Here is a 25401-nt window from a genome sequence, read left to right on the forward strand (position 1 = left end):
AGAAAACCGGATAATCCGTTCCTATTGGAACGGATTATCCGGTTTTCAATGCATCTCTATGGGAAAACGCGTTTCACTTAACGATGTTTTCCCATAGCGATGTGGTTTTTTTGGAACCAATTAACCTCGCTATGCAAGGCACCACTGTATAATAAAACTAGTAGAAAGGACTTCCTCTTATCTGGTTCGTATGAGAGGATTTCCTCCCCCCCATGGACAGGCAAGAGGTAGATGAATTTCCCACTTCCAGAAACGGCAAGAATAACACATCTATTATGGTGTACATTTTGGGGGATCCCATTTCATTAGAGACATAAAGTTAACTGATACCCATTCCTTCACGAACTAGAAGACAAGTGGAAACACAGTTGTATAAAGTCAACACACAAACACACACACACATACATACACACATTTACTACCATATCTCAATTAGAATTTTATCACATTGCTGTGTACTAGTTTAAGCTGACTAGAGCCACAACCCATGTACATCTGATTAGTTACCATTTTTCAAAGACCTTTCAGAATATTTCCTGACAAAAGTCCTATCTTTCATCTTTGGCTAGATAGCATTAACACTGAAATGTTATAACAGAAAAACTTGTGTGTAATACAGTTCATAGTGAGTGCAGCACACTGAGTCATTCCTACTAAGCATAAGCCAAGGCATCTAAACATTAGTTTAATTAAACATTTGACTTTTTTCAAAAGGTTCTTTTTATTACATTGAAAAATGCAATTTTGCAAATTCCAAAGTGGTAGGCATATGAAAGTGTTAAACAGGAGGCCCTTTATTGGAAAACCGTCCTTTTCCCTGCTAGGTTTCAGATATGCTTCCTGAACCAATTCCCCTCAAATTGCCATAGAATCTATCAGCCCTCTCCTCACTCAAAGATTTGGTTTATAATGGAAGAAGGGAATTCCTCCAGTTCCTCCTCAGCACAAATCTGCTACCATGGCACTGTAATTAAACTCATAAACTGCAGAAAGTCTTCAGTTAGAAAACAGTCATATGTTTAATAAAAACACACACACACACACACACACACACACACACACACACACACACACACACACACACAGAGCTAGCTCTTTCTTTTTCTTTCTTCTTATGGTATGCCATCTTGGCAATGTCTTGGTTGGTAACCAATTACTCAAATTGTAATTATAATTGTAAATAACTGTAAATTTTCATGATTTTACATATGTATATATTGCTGTGTTTTATTTGTAAGCTAGACATTGTCTAGAGGGGTGGGGTAAAAATCCAATAAATAAATAAATAAATAAATAAATAAATAAATAAATAAATAAATAAATAAATAAATAAATAAATAAATAAATAACTTAAGGAAATTCAGTAGGCAATGTATTGTAAGGAAAGGAAGGATCCGAGGTGCTTGCTACACACAATTAATAGTCCCCTTCCCTTTGAATGAAGGGCTCCATGGCTGAGATACCCATTCCTTCAGCAACTAGAAGTCTAGTAAACCTGAACCGAGAGGCCTCCCATCAAGAGGCTACGCAGACACTTGTATTTCCATGAATTCCAGACAGCAGAGAGGGGACAAGATTAGCATGCTCTCCCAGTACGTGTGGGCTTTACATGCTTCAGAGTATGATTTTATAGGGCTAGAGGCACATTCTTGTCTTATTAGATTTTGTGTCACTTTCAAAATATATTTCACTTTCAGGAATTAATCAAAAGTCCTAATATATTTGCCTTCTAAAATGGTTTTAGGAAGAGATGGACTGAAATGAAAGGAGCCTCACAAATTACACAACTGCCAGGAATCTTTGCTTTCTAGATTAGGGAAAAAAAACACCATAGTTTTTCTGCAAAGGAGTTATCCCCCTCCCCTTGCCCAACCTCACACAACCAAGGCATACCTTTTCACTGACACAAATACACTTGAGTAGCTCTGAACTCCCAGTTCAGGCTAATCTGTCTAACGATGGAATGCACCTTTCAAGTTTCCATTTGACAGAAATCCATCGTTCATCATTTGGCAGTGCATACACTTTTTGCTGACAGAGCTCCATTACTGGAAAAAGCTCAGTTAAGTAAGTAACACTGATCTGAAACAACTATATATTGTCAGCGGCCAGGAGGAGATGTACTGATCTTTAAGTGAAGAAAGTCACCGTAAAGAGAGACAGCTGATTAATTATTTAGATACTACTTCTGCCCCACCTAAACTGGCTAAAATTTGATTAGTTGGACTGTTTGTCCTATAACCTCTGCATAAGAAGCAAACATGTACTGTTTCCCTATACCTAGTGTGATAGAATGGCAAGGGGAAAGCATGGGCAGGGACCATCTGAGTTTATATCTCAGCTTAGTTATGAAACCCAGAAATGGCCTTGAGCAACTTACTGTCCTTCAGTTGAACCCACCTTACAGGAGTGTTGCACTACATACCTAGAAAACTGGATGATTTTGCAAACATTAATATGAACTCCTTAAAGAAATAAGATGGAAACTACAAGTGTAGAAATAATGTGTATAAATATAGTTCTGTAAATTTGGCTATGCAGGTATTTCAACAATGCTATCAGAGTTTTGAATATTAATGTCACTGTTGTCGTCGATCGTCATGTTGCTTAGAACATATAGCAAACATATGAATGAGTGACCTTCAAAAGGTCTTGTCATTAACAGTCCTGCTCAACTCTTGCAAATTCAAGGCTGTGGCTTCCTTTATGGAGTCCATTCATCTATTTAATCTTTGACTTTTTCCTAGGAGTATTGTCTTTTCCAGTCAGTTTTGTCTTCCCACAACATGTCCAAAGTATGATTGCCTCAGGTTAGCCATTTTTGTTTCTTGGGATAATTCAGGCTTGAGCTGATGTAGAACCTACTTATTTGTTGTTACAGATACCAGTCCATGATATCGGTAAAGCTCTCCTTTCATACCGCTTTTTCCCCCCTCTGGCAGCTTTCTTCACAATCCAGTTGCTGTACATATACAGCCTTGAATATACATATACATGTATCTGTCTGTCTGTCCGTCTATCAGAACACATACATACATGTGTGTGTCTGTGTGTGTGTGTTCTAACATACATATATATACACTACATATAAGTTAGAGAATCTGTACTAAAACCCAGTTTACTGGACAGTGAGCACATGAACCAGAAGTGACACAGGCCCTTTCTTAGAGCAGGTATCTGTGTCAGTCTGTATTGACATGTCAGGTAAGAAAAAAAAGAAAAATAGAAAATAAAAAAAGACAAAAACATTGTGGCCCCTTAAAGACTAACTGCTATATTTTAGTGTGAGCTTTCTACTTCCTCAGACCCTTTGTTGTTGTCTGAGGCCCTTTTCTGTAGCACCAAGCTACTAGTTCAAACTGAGTAGACCTTGTAAATATAAACCATTAAAGGAAAACAGCCAAAACTCTTGGTGTCATTACTCCATCAAAGCATTTCATCTGATTTTACTGTATAAGTGTATAACAGATCCAGACCTTTCAGCCATTTGTTTTCCAGGATAAACCATAAACTATTTTAGTATAAACAGAACAGATTAAAAATATAGTTGAGAAATTATACCAGAAAGAAGGAAACAGGGTGTTATCAGTCATAATTAAAAAGAAAACACTGGGAAATGACTGTTTTCATCAATAGGACTTGAAGCCAAAGTAAGGCATGTTGAGACAAGTAGTCAACAAGGCAGGTTGAAGATGTGGCTGTTTAAGAATCACTCAGCTAGCAGCAAACAATCAGAAATCTAGAGCATTTAAGACTGACGTTCATTCACATTTTGTAGGGAAAAAGCAGAATGAAATTCGTTTCCACAGCTTAAAGGCCCAAGGAATGACTAATAGCCACAGGATTGTCTTCCTATGAACAAACAAACAGACAGGCATAACAGAAGAGACTTTCACATTGCACATAAAGCAAGTATTACATGTAAATAGGATTTCCAGATAACATCATATATGGCTTCAATCGTTCCATCTAAAACTACACCAACTTGCATAGGAATGTTTAGGCAGTCAGGTTAAAAACAAATATAACATGGAAAGATTCATATTATATTTCAAAAGGTACATTTTAGAAACTGATGAATTTGTGATGGCATCCATTTTTGTGAACTAGCGTCCACTTCATCAAATACAGAAAAGAAAAAAACTCGTAAAAGCCTTACCAGTGGCTGTGGTGGCTGGAGAATTCTGGGAACTGCCCTCAAAAAAAGTATGTTTCCCAAGTTCTATACGATGGTTGGGTGGTGAGCAATTATGGATATGGGGTTAGATGTCAACAAAATGCAAAGAGTTACAGTCAGTGACACACATATTTGCATTTATATGTATGTACAATCAGCATGGTGACAATTTCCAACACAGAGTAATTAACCATCTTAGTGTGGCTGAGTAAATTAACACCTGCAGTGGGGCAGGAGGCAATTGTCTCTGTTCAGAAACAAACAAACAGAATCAAACCTCATTATATGTTCCAAAGCTACTTCAGAAAGGAGTCTCCCTCTGAAATGTCTCTGATGGAGAACAGCAATTTTCAGGTCAATAACAGCGTGTCTGGGGAGACCATAGCCTAAATGCAGTGCTGCACAGGGCGTTTCGCATATATTATTTTCACTGCCATCAGTCCCTTGTTCCTTTCACTGAGCTCCATTCATTTCTCTTGACATATTCCGACCCCCACTTCAGCCGTACTATATTATTTTCTTTTCAGGGTAGCCTTTGCAAAAACAAAAGGAGCTGTGGGGTTTGTCAAAGCCCTCAGAAACTAAGCAGAAGCAGGCCTGGTTAGCATTTGGATGGGAGACCACCAGGAAAACAGTAAAGCTCTCCAGACATGACCAAGAAACAATCCTGCCTGAAAACCTAGGGAACTCGTGCCAGTCAGAGTCAACAATACTTGGCTAGATGGATCCACAAGGTGATCAGTATGAGGCAGTTTTCTATGTTTCCATGTTCCTCTCACAGCTCTCTGAAAACCTGGTGGTACAGGGCAACATGAGGGGAGCTTGGCCAAACTTGTTTCTACCCCCATGCTAAACTGACTGACTCTGTGTTCATCTTCTTTGCATCCTTACCAGAGAGAGAAAGAATCGTCTGGGAGTTCTGCCTTGATTTCTGAGTAGTCAAATAAAAAGGGATGCTCTAGTAGCTGTTATCTCAGAGTGGAAGCTATCACATCACTCTCTATGGTCTGCAAGTTTCAAAGGGCCACCAAGACAGTAGGGAGGCAGAACCACAAGTTCAGAATTCATCTGGTGCTGCCTGCATAGCTCTGGCATTAAAGAGGCAGCCAACTGACAGCACTTGGCTGGCTATACACACACGGCTTGCATAATTTCCCCAGTCTGGTGCTCAACTGGATACTTCATACCACAGCTGAGTAAGAAGTGCAACTCTGTTTTATGTGCTTGTGAGTGTTAAAATCTTTGCATTCTTTACCCCAGGGAAAGTTAGTTTCATTCTGGAGTCACTGCTGCTTTATATCGTGGCAGGCTACAGTTACCCCTCAGGAGACTATCACGTACCACTAGTAAATTACTGGTTGTCATTTTGTTGAGACAGAGCTTGCACCATACCTTAAGGTGTAAACTGCAATTACTTCTCCATACAGCAACAACAAGAGGCAAATCATAATGTGTACTTAAGCCCTAACATTGCTCATTTAGTTAAGGGACTTATTGGAAGTAAGGGAGTATCTTGTCCAAACTGCTCATCACACAAAGCTACATGTGGAGCACTGGGCTAAAGCAATACCAGCTACACTGAATTCAGGCCCTCAGAGTTTATGATTTTTCACATATGTAATGTACTGTGCAAAAAAAAAAATAGTAAATTCATTCTTGGACTGTGATATACAACAGAATTAGCATCTACTTGTAAGGACTGCTGGCCCTCTAGGAAAAAGGCATGATGCAGTTACTCATCCTAGTGACATTTAACTATGATACGAAATTCACAAAAGCAGAACACAAATAACTATATTCATGTGAAAACGAAACTTTCCCTACTAGCAAAAGAATGATGGCACAAGTTGTAAGGAAATGAAAGCTTCATTTTATATAGCCCTATATATGATTTAGACTACTCCATCACCTCCTATGCAACCAGGGATAAGTTACTGAACAGAAATACATTGAGGTGGGTGGGCACATACTGCGATAGTTTTCATTTACAGGCCTTCTACAATGACAATTCTAAAAGTGTCTCCATTATAGACCTTCTGTGCAAACTCCTATTTTACCTGCATCATGGCCCACAGTGCAAACTGTTGCACCATCTCTGAGTATGCACAAGAAGGTATTACTGGATACCTTGGAAGCTTGGAATTTTTCCAGTCACATGCACAACGGCCAGTTGTGTGAACAGAAGGAACAAACAGGAGTCTGCCCTTCTAAGAATTAATATTGATCAGCGATCATCATCAGACACAAAGCTTACCAAGTCACAAGGCTTGACAACATACTATGCCACTGAAGGCTGCCGTAAGTGTTTATGGAAAAGTGTGACAGGAACATTTTAACAAATCAGTACATGTGCATTTATGGACAGGTGCACATGTGGAACTAATGTTTGCCTTTGGTGTAATGCTTCATCTCCTCTTAAGGAGGAAGGCGGGGTCTAAATATTATAAATAAGCAATCACAGAAGAAAGAAGTGGAAGTTCCAGGATTCCAACTAAAGGAATTACATCCAGGGCAGATTTCTCCTCCCTCTCTGCCATAAGAGAAACAGTATAGCATAATTTTCACTTAGGCAAGTGCGTTAAGTCTCCCTGCTGGCCAGCTTGTCTAGTTTGTTACCATAACGAAACAACACATCAAAGGCAGGAAACATAATTAGAGAAAAGGAATAATAATTACTTCTAACATGACAAGGCTGACCACAGTAGAAGGGAGCTCTGTCAAAGTCAATTATTCTTTAAAATTAGGGGCCAGGCAATTATTCCAATGCACTCCTCATGAATTATACTGTTCATTAATGACGGCACACAAGCAACTGCTTCATCTATGTGTTGCTCGGGCTCAATGGGGGTGTTAACGTTGCAGTGTTGCATTGTTCCATATGATTTTTTAAAGTGCTTGACACACATTCAAACAGCTGAAAGGAACACATTACAAATCTCAAGGAAGACCACTTTCTACAAGAACCCTTAAAGGACTGACCCGAACATTACGTTTTCAGCACAGCATGTCAGTTTCATTTAATTACTTTTTTATGTACTTAAATTGCTTTTATACGATTTTTATGTCCAGAGCCTAAAACTTTCAACTGCATGCACCTACCAAAATAAAAATTAATATGCCTCCATAGAGGTTGAGTGAGCATTCCTGTCATGAGGATAATTCTTCTCCCTTCCAAAATCCAAGATAACTCTGTTGCTAACCAAAACATACAATAATGCCTGGGGCAGAGAGATTACTGCAACCTGTCCACCATAGTGTTGTTCTACTTACTTTTAACTTCCCATTCTCAAACCTTTGCTATCTTGCAGCTGTATGACCTATTTCACCTAATATACTTCCAGTGCAAAATGAAAGAATAAAGATTTTCCAAAAATGGTTCTACCTTGAAGGAACCTGTTCCATTTTGATCCCTCATGTGTGCAATCTAGACGTTTTCATATCGGCTCTATAATACTGTAAACAATATATCTAAATTTAGAAGTTAAGTCAGATCTATCGAGAAAGAGAGGCTTAAACATTTTATTAAAAATAGGCTGGGGTCCTATTGATGTTTGTGGAAGGTTTGTGCTGCAGCTAATTGCAGCTAACTAAGGAGGCAGCAGGGTGCAACCTGGTTGCACACATCTGATTTCTGTGCAACTAAACAACTGAGGCACATCCCAGCATCTGGTCAATTAGCCACAATTAGCTGCATCAAGGTACCCAGAGTTCATCTAAGCATGGAGAGGGTGCTACCTACTAGCACCTAAATCCAATTCATAATCCAAGCTATGACATACTCATTGAATCAATTATTGAAAGGTGAATAAATACTTTTGTTCATCCCACTGTTTCAATTTGGGATTACCAATTGAATTTGGGTCTAAGTTTATTTTAGGTTTTGGTTTTGGTTTTTTTTTTGCTTCAGCATTAGGGCAAGTTTTTGAAGATTAAATAAAAGGAGACAGTGAAGGGGGGGTAAAAGCTCAAGCAGCAATCCTTGGTGTGAGAAGAGATGTTACAAGTACATGTACCTGTCCCTTTGAGGGTATCTATGTTCTCTCTTTCATATGAAATTCTGTCAGCTATTAAATTCTGGACACATCATTTTGAGCAGTGCAGTGATCATAATACGCAGTACTTTGCACAAATGGGTGGGATTCATGCTAACCAATGGAAAAAATATGTTCACAAAAGATGTGCCATTTTTATATTAACCTAATAAATACCCTTCATTTTATTGTGTTCAGTTTATGGATGAATGAACCAGTCTCTTTCCATTCCAAGATCTCCAAATTGCAATCTCCACTAATTCTTAGGTGGGCATGGGGAGTTTGATTCAGAGCAATGCATCCAGTTAGGGGAGGATCACACCTACCCTCCTAGTATTTTTACCCCAAGAAATCTATCTTTGGACTGCCAGAAAGATGAGCAAGTGGATCCTAGAAAGAAGCAAGCCTGAACTGTCTGATGAAACTGAGGTTGTCATATTTTGGGGACATCATGAGAAGGCAAGATTCTCTGGAAAAGACTATAATGCTAGGAAAAGTTTGAGGCAGCAGGAAAAGAGGAAGACCATGCCTTGACTTTACAAGAGCTGAGCAGGGGACAAGACATTTTGAAAATCACTTATTCATAGGATTGCCATAAGCTGGAGGTGATTTGAGAGCAATTTACAACAAATCTATCTCTTTCTCATGTAGAGAGGAAAGGGACTCTCTCTTTTTTATAAAGCACTGGCCAGGAGAACATTTAAACATGTTTGACTGGATACCAATTGGACCCCACACACTTGCTTCCAAGTAAAATTGAGGGGGGAAACCCAAACATATATTTTTACTAAATGCTCTGCACTTAATGTAGCATGCAATTTAATCCTTTGACAAATTAGTGTCCCTAAACCTGTAGTGGGCAAAGCGGTACCCTCCAAATGCCACTGGGATATAATTCTCAGCATCCCACCATTTGGTATGATGAACTGGGCTGAGGGGAGTTAGTCCCACAACCTCTGGAGGAGGCCATTTTGCCAATCCCTGCCCTAACCCAACACTTAAAGTTCTTCTCTTTTCCTTCCCAATATGAAAAAGAAGCCATTTTGAGGCAGAACAAGCACATGCAGCCACGATACTTCTTCTTTAACTCACTAATAGTCAGACTTTCTTCCCCACAAAGTCCTATATGACCTCCTTTCTCTCGTTCTTCTTCAGGTCTGAAGTACTACAGCCCACAGGTTTAATCGGCTCAGTGAGAAACTGATCTCAGTCAAATCATTCCAGTTTGATGCAATTGTTTAAACTACCTCTTCAAAATGAAGAGCTGGTAAAGAAACATAACAATCTGCATTTTCAGTTCAGTCAATTGGAGTAAAAATATCTTGTCAGAGAATATTGTTTCTCCTACACACACATATACAGTACATACCTTTATATTTTTTGCCTGGCTACAAAAAGAAGACTTTATATCTTTTTGCCCTTTTGTTCTTGCTTTCCAGTTTTATTGTCCTGTTGTACAGCAACTACACATTTTAAGGTCTTCAGAGCAAATCTCATCTTTCAACATTTGTTGTGAAATAACAATCCTCTAGTAAAGAAATGGGATTAACAAGCCATGTAAGACTTTCTACCTTTCCTGGGAGATTTAAATTACTCACAAAATGTTGGGGTGAGGGGAGGGAAAGGCTCATATTGTGCTTAGTGTATTTTAGAAACTTGCTCCAACTTCTGCCATAAATACCTTTCTAACTGCCCAGACAAAAAATATTAACAGCAACATAATTCATCTTCTTAAAAACAAAAAAGGATGTTTCCATAGGAAAATAAGAGTGTGTGTCAGCATATAAATCCAAAAAGTGAATCTGAGCCAAGGAAATGACATATGCCATAGTCAGAATCTTAGTCAGTGAGTTTTATATGGCTATAATTATCCCTTCAAGCACAAAAATACCACCTGAGGAAAAAAGTATTTAATGGAACCCTAATAATTTGAAGTCTTCTTTCAAAATAAGTAAGATTTGAGCCTTAATTGCTGGAAGGAAAACCACTAAAGTAATTGAACGAAAGGAGTATTGCTCAGGATTTATCCGGCAGTTTGGGTGAATAGCACAGAAGACCTGCCTTCTTTTTTTGATTCTACATTTTATAGTCTTGTTATGTTCCTTCACCACACCCCTCAGTGAGTGAAAGAATTTTACTGTTGTTATTTATAGCAATATATGTAGAATAGTTCATGGAATTCTTAGACACATCCTATTACCATTAACCTTGTTGCAATAGGATATTCAACTTGGTTGTAATGAAAAGTAGCTGGCTGGATAACCCAGGGAGTTGGGTACCTCAGCTGTGGAGCCAGAGGTTGGGAGTTCAGTTCCCCACTGTGCATCCTAGGAGAAAGACCAGCCTGTGCAGCTTTGGGCAAGCTGCACAGACCCAGAACAAGAACTGCTTTTACACCCAGAAAATTCTGATGTCAGTATTTATTCTCCAAGTCTTTCACGGCTGGGATCTGATGGCTGTTGTAAGTTTTTTGGGCTCTTTGGCTGTGTTCTGAAGGGTCCTTCAGAACACAGCCAAAGAGCCCAAAAAACCCACAACAACCAAGTCAGAATTTAATTGGTTGCACATAATAACTCTCACTATCTTTAAATATGGTAAAGATTTGAGTCATAAGTTTATACACGGAGATCAGAAATGGAAGTTCAACCATTAGGCTACAATTCTTGGAAGTGGCAGTTGCAACAGTACAGTAATACGTACATTTGAACACATGCATTTCAGTTAAACCAACCTCAAAGGATTCACTACTTCTTCACCACACCACTCTATTAAAAGTCACACACACACACACCCCTCAAATAAAAGGTTTGTGTGGCCAATATGTGGTTGTCATCATAAATCATGTTTTTCTTCTAACAACACAAGCAGTTTTCTGAGTTGAAAGAGAAACAGAACAGAACCATTACCTAGTTTTGGCAGAAAAAAATATCCCCAAGATGCTTGCCTTCAGTTTTTCATTCTCCTGATCCCCAATAGAGGCTATGCAAAGAAAAGGTCTCGCAGAAACATAGAGTCAAAAATGAGCAGATCTCTCCTTTCTGCATTTGTTTCCAGAGGTCTTTCCTCATCCATTCTAGTATTCACCCAAAATTATTATATATGTACATAACATAACTCCATGGAAGGCAGCCCATCTAGGAGAAGGAAAACTCCGATTTCAAACCTCCACTGCCTTGTGGCTATATCCATTCATGGAAAAGGCTTCAGGAGTTAACCTCGAGGCAAAATCCGGAGCTGGAGTCCCGAAGGCAGCATGTGTCATTCTGCCAACTCCTGCGACGTTGCTGGAACCAGTTGTATTGGCTCTTGCCTTTCCATTGGACCATTTCAGCAATGTGGAGATGGGGGATCTGCTGCTTGGGTAACAGCCTATCCTCCATATTACCTTACCCGGGCTTCATGCTCTGGAGAGGACACTCCTCGATTCAGAGCATGTTACCATAGTCTCTCGAGACTGAAGGATGCCTATGCTAACATAACTCCTTTAGAAACAAAAGGGTCACTTTATCCATTTTGTTTCGTTAGAAAGGTGGCATCACATACTGTATCTCTGAAGTGAGCAACATTTCAGTTCAAGAAGATGTTCATTGCTATGACTGAAATGTTTGTATATTATCATGTGCTTCTTTGAGCCATGTGTAGAGACTGCATCTATACATTGCAGAATATCTAAAACAGAGGGCCAGGCTGCCCAGAATATGTAAAAGTTCCTCCTTTTTTTGGATTACAACCCCCAAGATCTGCCAAACAACTTGCCCTCCCCCCCACAAATTCTAGCTATGAGGTTGCCTAATGCCCAATTTTGCTTTTGTCTGAAACTCTGATGGAGGAATGAAAGGTTTAGTCCTAAGGTAAGAAAACTACAAAGATAAATTGCATTATATTCACAGTGTTACTTTACAGGAAAAAAATGACACTAGCAATGCAGTCATATTTAACTGTTCCTACACCAGCAAAGCCTCAACCCTTTCCCATCTTACTCTCATATTGTTTGTCACAGTGCTGCTGGATGAGTAGAGTTTCTCTGACAGTCTTTAAGATACAATGGAAAGTAGAGAACTACAGTGGGGTCTTGACTTGAGAACTTAATCCGTATTGGAAGGCGGTTCTCAAGTCAAAAAGTTCTCAGGTCAAATCTGCATTTCCCATAGGAATGCATTGAAAACCATTTGATCCGTATCTGCTCTTTTCCGTCCATAGAAACTAATGGGAAGCTGCTATTCCGCCTTCGACCATTAGAGGGCGATATTTTGTTTCTTTTTTTCTTAGGTCAAGAAAGGTTCAGGGAAGGCAGGGAAAATACAGTCCAGGCAGTACCAGGCAGTCTGAAGACTCCCAATCCACTCTCTAAACGCTGGGAGGAGTGAGGAAGCAGACAGGCACCCTTTTCACTGGCCAACCGTTAACTGAAAGTTCACATTTTGCACTTTCCCTGCCTCCCACGTGGTTTTTTTTTCAGTTCTTAACTCAAATCTAAGTATGCAAGTCAAGTCAGTATTTTCCTATGAGAGTGGTTCTTAAGTCAAAATGTTCTTAACTCAAGCCGTTCTTAAGTCAAGACCCCACTGTACAATTACTACTATTTTTTTGCTTACAGGCATGGGTTATTATGAGTGCTTATGGGAACTGCAAGAACACCTGGAGGGCCACAGATCCCCTCCCCAGTGCAGTTCAACATACAGAGGCAACTGTTGCCATCACATACGGTGCTTCATCAGAGTCCCCTAGCATCTGATCCAATGAGAGTTATAGTACTGAGTGGCACCTACATGCACTCATGTTAGCTTTATAACTTGATATTGTTTCTACTCATCCATCTAAGTTCTTTTCATTTTATTCTGGTTGTTTGGTGCAGTAGCAAACAATTCTCTTTGTAAAGCAAAAAAAATAAATAAATTATATGACTTGAAGTAGCCTTTCCTGTGCCTTCAGAAGATATTCCAATCTGTTTAAAATATCTCATATCCCATGCATCTTCGATATCCACTGTTAAAAACCTTCATCTTGTAGCTTCAAACATCAGGTTCTGATTATCAAGCCGATCTTGGATAAAATGATTCTTTTGTCATAATTCATTAAATATCTTCTCATGACCAATGAATTTTATCAATATGTGTTTTTTTTTTTTAATTAATGCTACAATGCTAATAAACTTCTAAACACTATTTGGTAAATGCAGTTGTTACTCCCAACAAGAGCAGATTCCATGAATCAATCGGGCCTAAGTGTCCAGGGAACAAATTATGTTCATTCAATGGGACTGCTGTGGTAAGGACTGGCAATTGGATATGGTCCAATTGTTAACCTTGACTTCCTAGCAAGGCAATTGATTGGGAAGCACCTTCCGAATCAAGAATATATTCTAAAATATTCAAGAGCCATGCATCAGGAATTCATGTATATGTTCAATATCAGGCCAAAAAAAGGGGGATGTGTGCTTTGTTTTTGCTATTAAGATTTTCAAACATCTAGGAGCAAAAAAGGGAGATAGCAAAGGAGAAAAGAAAGCATTAATAAAGATTACGATGACCAAATTTGATTGATTGATTGAACAAATGAACGAACTAACTAACAAACTTATATATTGCCCAGTTGTGTGATATCCACTCTATGGATGGTTAACAACCAACATATACAAACTACAAATAGTACAATAACAATTATAAACATAAACAATCAATGAACAACATATTTCAACCACATGACTCACCAAATCTGACATAAATAAATTTAAACCACAGTTGGACATCAGATGACACACATTCATCGAAGGCAACTTTAAAGAATTCCATTTTAAGTAGCTTCTTAAAATCTGGGGAGGGAGGATGCATAGCAAACTTCTACTGTTAATTTATTCCAACGATATTTCTCTGTCGACCTCAAAGTAACTTATCATTGAAAGTCTACTTATTTTAAATACTGTTTAATGTTTTTAATGTTTTTAAGTTCTAATATTGTTGTACGCCGCCCAGAAGCCATTGGTAATGGTGCGGCGAAAAAATATTGTCAATCAATCAATCAATCAATCAATCAATCAATCAATCAGTCAATCAATCAATCAATCAATCAATCAATCAATGTTTGCAGAAAATTTAAATATGTACACCACCCAAGATCCAGAAGAGCCTCATATACATGTACATTTACAACTCTTCCATAATTATGGGACTTTTTACTACTTGCATGGCATCTTGAAAGATTGCAATCCTCCATGCAATGTTCTGTGAATCACGTTAGATATAGTGGACTTGTGTCCCTACATATGCAGAAGCAACCTTGCTGGTCTCTAGACTGAAATCATTAGAATCCAATGCTCTTTTGTGTTAATAAAGATGTGAGAAACTTATTCCTCCAGGTTCTAGAAGGTTTTGAATGAATGCACCACAATAGCCTACCTGAGCCATGAAATGTTCAACATCACCTCCCATCCTGAAAGTATCTTATTTTGTGCTCTGCAATTCAAACCTTTCACTGTGAACAGTCTCTTTCCAGTACCAACACAAAAAGGAAATTGCATGTTTTAAGTACCCTTTCCATGAACGCCAGTGTTACTACCACAAAACTTATAAACTAGAAATCAAAGAACGGAGACTCAACTCAAAGTTACAAATCTGAGACAGCTCTTTCTTTAAATATTTTTCCTTCAGAGTATTAAAAAAAGTTCTTTACAGGAAGGATGGGGGAGCACGACCTAAAGAAGGCTAGAGGGATTTTCCTCCCTTCTGTTTGCATGGGACAATGCTGCTTATGTGCCAGATGTGAACGCATAAAATGTGAAAGACAACAGCCAACAAAGCATTAAAAACACAGTGCAGGCTCAAATTTTTGAAACATGATGTCAAGCCCATTCATGATGCCTACAAATATATTACATTAAGCCTGGATTTAGTGGGTGATAATTGAAATCAGAGCTTCAGCTATTACCACCAACATGTTTCCAAATAGTACCCAATAAATTTGTCTTCTCTTTCTATTTTTATGACAGCTGGCAGAACCTGCCATGGGGGTATAGAAGCACATGCACACTCACTCTCAGACACATAGCATATGTTCTACTAGCTCTTGAACACACTGGCCAATTCTCTCGAATAATCATTTGCTGTCGTCAGTCCAAATTATTTGGAACAGATATTGCAACGTGACACTTCATGCTTGGACGGTGAAATTCCTACATCCTCCTCCTATTTTGTGCTTCCTCCCACTCCTCCACTCCATCATAAATTCCTGGTCTTTACCTCCATAGCAATCCATGAGATTCACTCACCCTCTCTTTTTGCCATCTTCTCAAAAACCGCAACTATGTATTTCCCTTCTGCAATCTTCTATCCTCAACTATCCAGAAGACTCTACTTACATGCTTCTTGTTGATTCTACCAGGAACCTTAGCCCTGAATGTTCCTTTTATCCTTCCTTGAAAACTTCAGTTCTGTTTTGGGATTTATTTGTTGTTGTTGTGTTAGGCATCTGGAACTATTGTTGTTATATAACATCAAATTGCCTCCAACTTAGGGCTGGCAACTAGAGCTGGGGATATTCGTATACGAATATTGCTGTGCAGCTGGACCTAACAACAGTCCAGCACCTGGGACCAGACCGTCCACTCAAGCAAGGCAGGCTGCCCTTTGCAAAGATGGCAGCCGCAGCTTCCCTAACCTAAATGAAGCTGCAGCCGCCATATTTGCAAAGGGCAGCCAATCTCCCTTTTTACATGCTGTGACTGGGAGGCCAGATGAAGACCTCAGCAGCGGCAATTAAGGTAAGGGGGTGTCAGTGGTGGTGGGCCAAAGGTAGGGAGAGGAAGGGCCTGTGGGGGTAGGCTGTGGAGGTGGGTGGCTGTGGGGAAAGTTGGCTGCTTATTGGCCACCGATCAACTGATCAGCATCCACTACGCAGAATGGTTGTTTGCTTTTTTAATAGGAAGGGGGTGTCGGTGGGGGGGTGGAGGTGATGGCGGTAGAAGCAGGGTGGGTGGCAGTGGGGGTGTTTTTTTAAAATAACCCTCCCCATGAATCGACAAATAACTTTGTTATTCATCACCTCATGGGGACAACTTCGTGCTTCATGAGTTGTCAACTCACGAAGCGGGACGACTCACCAAAATGGTGAGTCGTCCCCATCTCTATTCATGATCTTTTCTAGTTCTTTCATTGCTGGCCTCTGTAATCTCAGTCTTCTTCTGATTTCTTGGCTACAGTCTCCATTTGGCCTGATGATTGAATCAAAGTATACATAATCTCTAACTATTTCGATTTCTTTACTCTCAGCGTTAAATTTAGATAGTTTTTATGTAACAATGTTTTTTTGTTTCTTTAATGTTGAACTGCAGTTCTGCTTTGGCACTTTCTTCTTTCACTTTCACTAAACGTCATTTCAAATCATTGCTATTTTCAAATGGGGTCATCGGCATATCTTAAATTGTTGATATTTCTTCCACCAATGTTCACTCTTCCTGCATCAGAATCTAGTCTGGCTTTCTGTATGACACCGTGTTTCCCCAAAATTAAGACAGGGTCTTGCATATATTCATTTTTGCTCCAAAAAACACATTAGGACTTCTTTTCAGGGGATATTTTACTTTCTTCATGTACAGCAACCTACATTTATTCAATTACAGTCACTTCTTCTTCTGGTTGCTGAATAATGCTGCACAATGGTGGAGGGTGGGGTTTCACTTCGCTGGGCCTTATTTTGGGCGTAGGGCTTATATTACAAGCATCCTGAAAAATCATAGTAGGGCTTATTTTCAGGTTAGGTCTTATTTTCAGGGAAACAGGGTATGTTCTGTAGCCCTTTAATTATCATTCGCAGTGCATGTTTGAAGCAGAAGTTATCAAACCTTACACATATACATACTTGGTGAACTCATGAGCTGATAATGGGAATATGCCCAGTAGCCAGACTCTGGTGGCTGCACATTCAGCACTGTTGAGAACGGAATACAGTATATAGCAGAAGTGAGTACACCCCCTCACATTTCATAAATATTTCAGTATATCTTTTCATGTGACAACTCTGAAGAAATGACACTTGGCTACAATGTAAAGCAATAAGTATACAGCTTGTAAAACAGCATAAATGTGCTGTCCCCTCAAAATAACGCAACACAAGGCCATTAATGTCTAAACTGCTGGCAACAAAAGTGAGCAAACCCCTAAGTGACAATGTCCAAATTGGGCACAAAGAGTCAATATTTTGTGTGGCCACCATTATTTTCCAGCACTGCCTCTTGGGCATAGAGTTCACCAGAGCTTCACAGGTTGCCACTGGAATCCTCTTCCACTCCTTCATGATGACGTCACAGAGCTGGTGGATGTTAGAGACCTTGCGCACTGCCACTTCAGGAGGCCCCACAGGTGCTCAATAGGGTTTAGGTCTGGAGACATGCTTGGCCAGTCCATCACCTTTACCCCCAGCTTCTTTAGCAAAGGCAGTGGTCATTTTGGAGGTGTGTTTGGGGTCGTTATCATGTTGGAATACTGCCCTGCAGCCCAGTCTCCGAAGGGAGAGGATCATGTTCTGCTTCACTATATCACAGTACATGTTGGCATTCATGGTTCCCTCAATGAACTGTAGCTCCCCAGTGCCAGCAGCCCCAGACCATGACACTCCCGCTAACATGCTTGACTGTAGGCACAACTCACTTGTCTTTGTACTCCTCACCTGGTTGCCGCCACACATGCTTGACATCATCTGAACCAAATAAGTTTATCTTGGTCTCATCAGAACACAGGACATGGTTCCAGAAATCCATGTCTTTAGTCTGTTGTCTGCAGCAAACCATATGCGGGCTTTCTTGTGCATCATCTTTAAAAGAGGCTTCCTTCTGGGACGACATCCCTGGAGACCAATTGGATGCAGTGTGCAGCATATAGTCTGAGCACTGACAGGCTGACACCCCCCCACCCCACCCCTTCAACCTCTGCAGCAATGCTGGCGGCACTCATACGTCTATTTCCCAAAGCCAACCTCTGGATATGACACTGAGTACAGGCACTGAACCATGGCGAGGCCTGTTCTGAGTGGAACCTGTCCTGTTAAACTGCTATATGATCTTGGCCACCGTGCTGCAGCTCAGTTTCAGGGTTTTGGCAATCTTCTTATAGCCTAAGCCATCTTTATGTAAAGCAACAATGCATTTTTTCAGATCCTCAGATAGTTCATTACCAGTCAACCAATCTTTATTTGCAGTCTCCAACCCATTAAAATACATACATGTAATATTTAAAATAGATGGAAGCAATTAAAATATTTCAAGACAGCTAAAACAGTGAAAATTGATAAAATAGATTGCCCATATATTGATTTTTTATTTTTGTTTTTGTTTTGTGTTTTATGACGGGGTTAGGTAGAGGTCACGACAAGGCTGTATATTGTCCCCCGGCTTATATGCAGAATACATCATGCGGACGGCTGGACTGGAGGAATCCCAAGCCGGAATTAAGATTGCCAGAAGAAATATCAACAATCCCAGATATGCAGATGATACCACTCTGCTGGCAGAAAGTGAGGAGGAATTAAAGAACCTTGTAATGAGGGTGAAAGAGGAGAGTGCAAAAAACGGCCTGAAACTCAACATCAAAAAAACTAAGATAATGGCCACTGGTCCCATCACCTCCTGGCAAATAGAAGGGGAAGATATGGAGGCAGTGACAGATTTTACTTTCTTGGGCTCCATGATCACTGCAGATGGAGACAGCAGCCACGAAATTAAAAGATGCCTGCTTCTGGGGAGGAAAGCGATGACAAACCTTGACAGCATCTTAAAAAGCAGAGACATCACCTTGCCAACAAAAGTCCAAATAGTCAAAGCTCTGGTTTTTCCTGTTGTGATGTATGGAAGTGAGAGCTGGACCATAAAGAAAGCTGACCGCCGAAGAATTGATGCCTTTGAATTGTGGTGCTGGAGGAGGCTCTTGAGAGTCCCCTGGACTGCAAGGAGAACAAACCTATCAATTCTAAAGGAAATCAACCCTGAGTGCTCACTGGAAGGACAGATCTTGAAGCTGAGGCTCCAGTACTTTGGCCATCTGATGAGAAGAGAAGACTCCTTGGAAAAGACTTTGATGTTAGGAAAGTGTGACGGCAAGAGGAGAAGGGGACGACCGAGGATGAGATGGCTGGACAGTGTCTGCGAAGCAACCAACATGAAATTGAGAGACCTCCGGGAGGCAGTGGAAGATAGGAGGGCCTGGGGTGCTCTGGTCCATGGGGTCATGAAGAGTCGGACACGACTAAACGACTAAACAACAACAAAGGTAGAGGTCAAGATTATTTTTCATATTCTTTGAGCAGAGAGAAGGAATTTGGCCACTGATTCAGTGGTTATCTTGTTTGTGTCACTTAATATTTTGTATGCCAAATCAGAGTCCTACCTGGGAAGACAGTCATTATGGGCTTGAGGAATTTGATAAGCTCATTTCTGTAAAAATTACACTCCAAAAGGACGTGTTTCAAAGTTTAAATTTCTCTATCCTTAGAAGGGCACAATCTTTTTTCATAAAGGGTGCCAGAATACCACCCACCTAAAATTGCAGATTGGAGACATTTAAATCAGGCTCTTGAGGAGACTTGCCTGTATTTTGGGGTAATCAAATTCTCTAAATACCTAGCACTTTGGGAGAAATTATAGTTCAGGCCAAGGTGCAACACGGAGCATGTTTTGTGAGCCATTAAAATGGAATACTGGAAGTCGATGTCCCTGATCTGCTTTTCTAAGATAGAGTTGGCTGCCTTTGGTTCCTGGGCATAAAGAAAGTCCAAAGAGAGCCCTAATGCATGCAGTTTGGCTGGAAAAGCTTTAAGTCATGAGCTGTTATGGACACCTTTCTGTAGAAGGTTAAGATATCCCATAGATGGATTAGCATGTATTACCTTGTTCCAAAATCTAAAAGTAGAGAGCCCACGCACTGCATTCTAGTGATGTTAGACCAGTCTCTAATCCTAAAGCAGCTGCAGGGATGCATCTTGGCATTCCCAGAATGGATCTTAGAAAATTTGAAAGAACACTATACTTCTGTGAAATCCTAGCATCCAAGTTGCAATACCATATAACAGTTGGGGCAGAATCTTGAGCTTAAAAACTTGAATAACAGCTGGTATAAATTGTCCCCCCTTAGTAAAGAGAAAATGCAAGATAGCTTTCTGCATGTTCTGGGCTGCTTGGATTATGGTCTGTCTATGGGCAGCCCAGGAAAGTTTATGGTGGAATGTAATACCTAGATACTTTAGCTGTTTTACTCACTCAATGCAAGAACCGTTAATTGTCCATTTTCTAGGTGTTACAGAATGAGCAAAAACCATAATTTTGGTTTTAACAAAATTTATAACCAATTGGTTGTTCTCACAGTAGCTCATAAATGTGTGGATCAGCCGTTTAAGTCCTATTTTTGATAGCGACAGAAGAACCACATCATCTGCATAAAGCAGTAGGGGGCATTTGGTCTCTGCCAATCTAGGAGGATGGAAGTCTGTTCCAAGACACCACCAAACAGATCATTTAAATACAGGTTAAATAGCGTGGGGGCTAATATACAGCCCTGTCGAACCCCTTTATTAGCCTGAATAGGTTTTGTCAGGTTTCCTTATGTATCACATCTAACACGGAGTGTGGTGCCCTGATAAAGACATTTAATAAGATATAGGAGTTTCTTATCTATAGAGGCTTTGTATAATTTTGACCATAGAATGTATCTTGGGACAGAATCAAAGGCTGATTTTAAGTCTATGAATGCAGTATAGAGCCCATTTTCATGAGAGGACATATATTTCTCTGGAAGAAATATTCTCTAAATCCTGCCTGTTCCTTTCTCAAGGTATTTTTCTCCTCTATCCAAGTAAGTAGTCTTTGATTTAAGTGATTAGAGTACAATTTACCCAGCACAGAGAGTAGACTGATTAGCCTGTAGTTGGTTGGGTCTCCTCTTTCTCCTTTCTTAATGATAGGTATTATTATGGCTTCAGACCAAGCAATGGGAAATTTACCTGAGTTGTTGATATGGATAAACAAGTTTGCCAACAAAGGAGCCCACCAATCCATGTTAGCCTTTAGCATTTCAGGGAGAATGGCATCTGTTCCTGGGGCCTTGCCTGATTTCAGTTCATTGCTGAAATGCCATGTGGAACTTTCAGTGACCAGTCTGAGAGAGTGAGACTGACTACACCTGCTCCCCCTTCACACCTGAGACTTGTGACACTAACAGGTCTCATGACACCAGGGAGGGAAAATGGCTACTTGAGCCCAATTTCAACATTGTCACTTAGAGGTGCACTCTCTTTTGTTGCCATACATTTAGATATTAATGGCTGTGTATTGTGTTACTTTGAGGGGACAACACATTTACACAGTTATACAAGCTGTATACTCACTGCTTTACACTGTAACAAAATGTCTTTTCTTCAGTGAAAAGATATACAGTGGTGTCTCAACTTACAAACTTAATCGGTTCCAGAACTCTGGTTGTAACTTGAAATGGTCATAAGTCAAAGAATCATTTCCCAAAGGAATGCATTGAAATGCAATTAATCTGTTCCGGACAAGGGGGGGGGGGGAGAAAGAAAAGCAAACAACCTGTGCAAGACCCATCGGAAATAGGGAAAAAGCAAAGCAGAAAGCAAACAAACCATGCAAAACCAATCAGATATACAAAAAAGCAAAGCAAAAAGCAAGAAACCATGCAAGGCTCATCAGAAATGCAAAAAAAGCAAAGAAGAAAGCAAACAAACTGTGCAAGACCCATCGGAAATGGGGGGAAACAAAGCAGAAAGCAAACAAACCATGCGAGACCCATCAGAAATTCAAAAAGAGCAAAGCACAAAGCAAGCAAACCATGCAAGACCCATCGGAAATGGGAGGAAAAAACCCAAAAAGCAAACAAACCCCACAAGACCCATCAGAAATGGGGGAACCCCAAAAAGCAAACAAACCCTGCAAGACTCATTGGAAATGGGGGGGAACCAAAAAGCAAACAAAGAGTGCAAGACCCATCACAACACAGAAACATAACCCCCCAGCCCAAAACCACACTGCAAAACCCACCTAGAACAGTTTTCAAAAAGCAGAAAGCAGCACCTTACCTTACCAGGCAGTCTGAAGCCTCCTTCAATCGCACACTCTCTAACTGCTGGGGTGAAAGAGCTACAAAGAAGCAGCCTCTTTGCCACCAACAGTTAGCAATTTGAATTCCCCGCCTTTTTCCTTGCCTTTTTCTGGTTGTAACTTGAAGCTCCAGCCGCAAGTCAAAGCAAAATTTTCTGTCCGGAGCTGGTTGTAACTCGAAATGGTCGTATGTCAGGACGTTCGTAAGTCAAGGCACCACTGTACTGATATATTTATGAAATGTGAGGGGGTGTCCTCACTTCTGTGATACACTGTATATATATGGGGGGGGGAAGCAGAAGAATACAAGTAGTAAGTCAGAGGGAAACGAAATGCCCACAAAATCCGACTCAGAAAAATTCTTATTAAGTTTTAAAAGACAGGTAAAGCAGTTAGTGACAAGTCACAAAAGAGCAGGAATGACAAGCAAATTTCTTAAATTGATTAAAACTATCAGTCCATATGAGATTTGTTTACTTGTGTATTATTAACAGGTCTTTTAAAACTACTCTTTACATTTATTTGTTTCTTATTTTCAAATGTATAACCTATGCTTCATTTCTTAGCATAAAGCATGCAAATTTTGTCATATGCTCAAATATATTCCCATACCTTCAGTGTCATCTCCTATGATACACTCCTATGATAAACCTGTTTGGGTCACCATAAGTTGAAAATAATTTGATGACATATAACAAAAAGAAGAGATAAACACTCCTGTTACCATACAACTTCAAAAATGCCATTCTTTAGTCAAATGGCTGTTATACAGAAGAATAAAAACATCTGTGTGGCAAAGAAGATTCAATGATTTCAACAAAGTTTTGGGGTTTTCTATAGCCTCTTTGTACTAAATGGAATAAAATTATCCTTTTTTACCTTTTAATTGACTTCAGCCTACAATTGGTTCTGGTCAAGTCTTTCATTACATTTTTTCTTTCATTATATTATTCATCAGTCTGGTATAGAAATATAGGATGAGACACTGGGAAAGATGCAATTTCAGTATTTCAAAAAAACAGATGCATATCAACAGGAATGGGCTTTGAAGCTGGTCTACATTAGGATGATTCTTCATATCTCTGATAATAAATGAGCTAGTAGCAAATAGTGATCCTTACTCTGCAAGCGTCCCCCCCACCATTCCATCTTATAAACCTAATTATGCCAGTGCAACATTACATTTTCCTAAATGCCTTATAAACTGATCCAGTTACTCAGGGAAAAAAATGTTTTAAATAGATGTGATAGATGCAAGTTGAAACATTCAAATTTCAATTCTGGCACCAATTCCCAGACCCCTTTCCCTGAGTAATTTAAGGACTTCCCTCAGATAGTTTTTCATATTCTTTTAAACTGACATTTTATCTTTCTACAGTATCTCACCAGGATGAGCATGCTCTAAAACAATGACAGGCCTTCTTTGGCTGTCATCTCTCATTCTGGCAAAGACAGATGTCTTACGCTGGCTTATGCCAATAATAGACCCGACAGAAAGAAAGAAAAAACAACAGAGACTACCTGCCTCTGATGTAAAGGCACCAATTCACATTTGTGACACTCATTTGTCAATTAACAGATTTCTCCCATTGTTGACACATGGGACTTAAAAGATGTGGGCTAGAAAGTGATGAATTAAAAAAGACAGATGAGTAAGCTATGAGCTGCAAAGTAATACTATAATGTGCTTTAGATAGGAATATCAACTGACACCACTGACAGGCCATACACGGTTTTATTTCATTTTCCACTGTATCTCAGCTTCATACTTTGTCTTCTTTGTTCTCTTTTCATCAAGCTCCTAACATCTCATTCTGACAGCCAGAGACATTTAAGGCACTTTCGTTTCAAATGCAAGTTAGCGTACTTGATTTGTCATTAAAATGCAAAACGATTGCCATCCGCAGGTAAAAATGTAGGTAAGCTTAAAAGGTTGTATCTGCAAAGTATAAAAGCTAAAAGTGGTTTCTAGCTGCTTTGCTTAACTCTTTCACTTGCTGCTCAGATTTTAAGGGAAAGCATTATGATACTTCTATAATTAAAGGCCAACTGTGCATGGACTTCTACACTAGTCAAAATTCTGCTGGTTGAACCACAAAACCACATTTCATATCCACTTAGTTATCCATATATACAATACCCTACATACCAATATCAGTGATCTATATAAGTAACAGAATACATTCAGGCACAACTTTGTGTCTCTCTAGTCCTTCTCAGATACTATATGCACAGGTACCAAAATGGTACATGAACTAGACAAATTTATGGACAATAAGCCTACCCAAGACCATTTGTTATAACAGCTAAATATGGCCACTAGTGAATACCAACTTCTGGGGAACAGCAAACATCAGAGGGCTGATGTTGCTAAGAGCTGGACCTCTGAATCGGTGATATGGTAAACAACTTTTAAAATGCATTTCTTCATTCTGCATAAACCTTTGAAGGGAAAAATAAGGAATGTGTATTGATTTAGAGCCACTTCAAGCAAAAAAAACAAAAACAAAAACAGAAGGTTGAAGCAGAAAGGACTAGATTCCTGAAGGGCTAGAAGATGGACCAATTGTTGTTTTGCCCCCCTTCTACATCTTTTAATTCTCTTTATTTTTACTTTTGTTCTCGCTTTTCTTCATTCGTTCATATCGATTTTCTTCTCTTTCTCCTTTCTTTTTTCTAGTTTTTAGTAATAACTATACTAATTATAGTTAGTTAGGGATGTGGTGGCACTGTGGGCTAAACCGCAGAAGCCTGTGCTGCAGGGTCAGAAGACCAGCAGTTGTAAGATCAAATCCACGCAACAGAGTGAGCTCCCGTCGCTTTGTCCCAGCTCCTCGCCAACTTAGCAGTTCGAAAGCATACAAATGCGAGTAGATGAATAGGTACCACCTCGGTGGGAAGGTAAAACGCCATTCCCTAGTCACGCTGGCCACGTGGCAATGGAAACTGTCTTCGGACAACCGCTGGCTCGAAAACGGGATGAGCACCACCCCCTAGAGTCGGACACGACTGGACTAAAAATGTCAAGGGGAACCTTTACCTATACTAATTATATTAATATTAGATAGCAACAGAAATAATAAAACTAAAATGATTAA

General features: G+C 39.7%; 2 protein-coding genes across 3 annotated transcripts in view; one reads left to right on the forward strand and one right to left on the reverse strand.

The window, feature by feature from the left end:
• Positions 1 to 25401, reverse strand: part of LRMDA (leucine rich melanocyte differentiation associated) — a 1005591-nt gene that overhangs the window by 947370 nt on the left and 32820 nt on the right. The window lies entirely within an intron of this gene.
• Positions 1 to 25401, forward strand: part of LOC140705863 (uncharacterized) — a 69208-nt gene continuing 43807 nt past the window's right edge. For both annotated transcript variants that reach the window (XM_078391080.1, XM_078391082.1), the window contains exon 1: positions 1 to 25401. This exon is cut by the window's right edge and continues 32262 nt beyond it. The gene's annotated coding sequence lies outside the window, so the exon portion shown is untranslated.

This window comes from Pogona vitticeps, chromosome 3, assembly GCF_051106095.1.
Source record: "Pogona vitticeps strain Pit_001003342236 chromosome 3, PviZW2.1, whole genome shotgun sequence".
Lineage (NCBI taxonomy): Eukaryota > Metazoa > Chordata > Lepidosauria > Squamata > Agamidae > Pogona > Pogona vitticeps.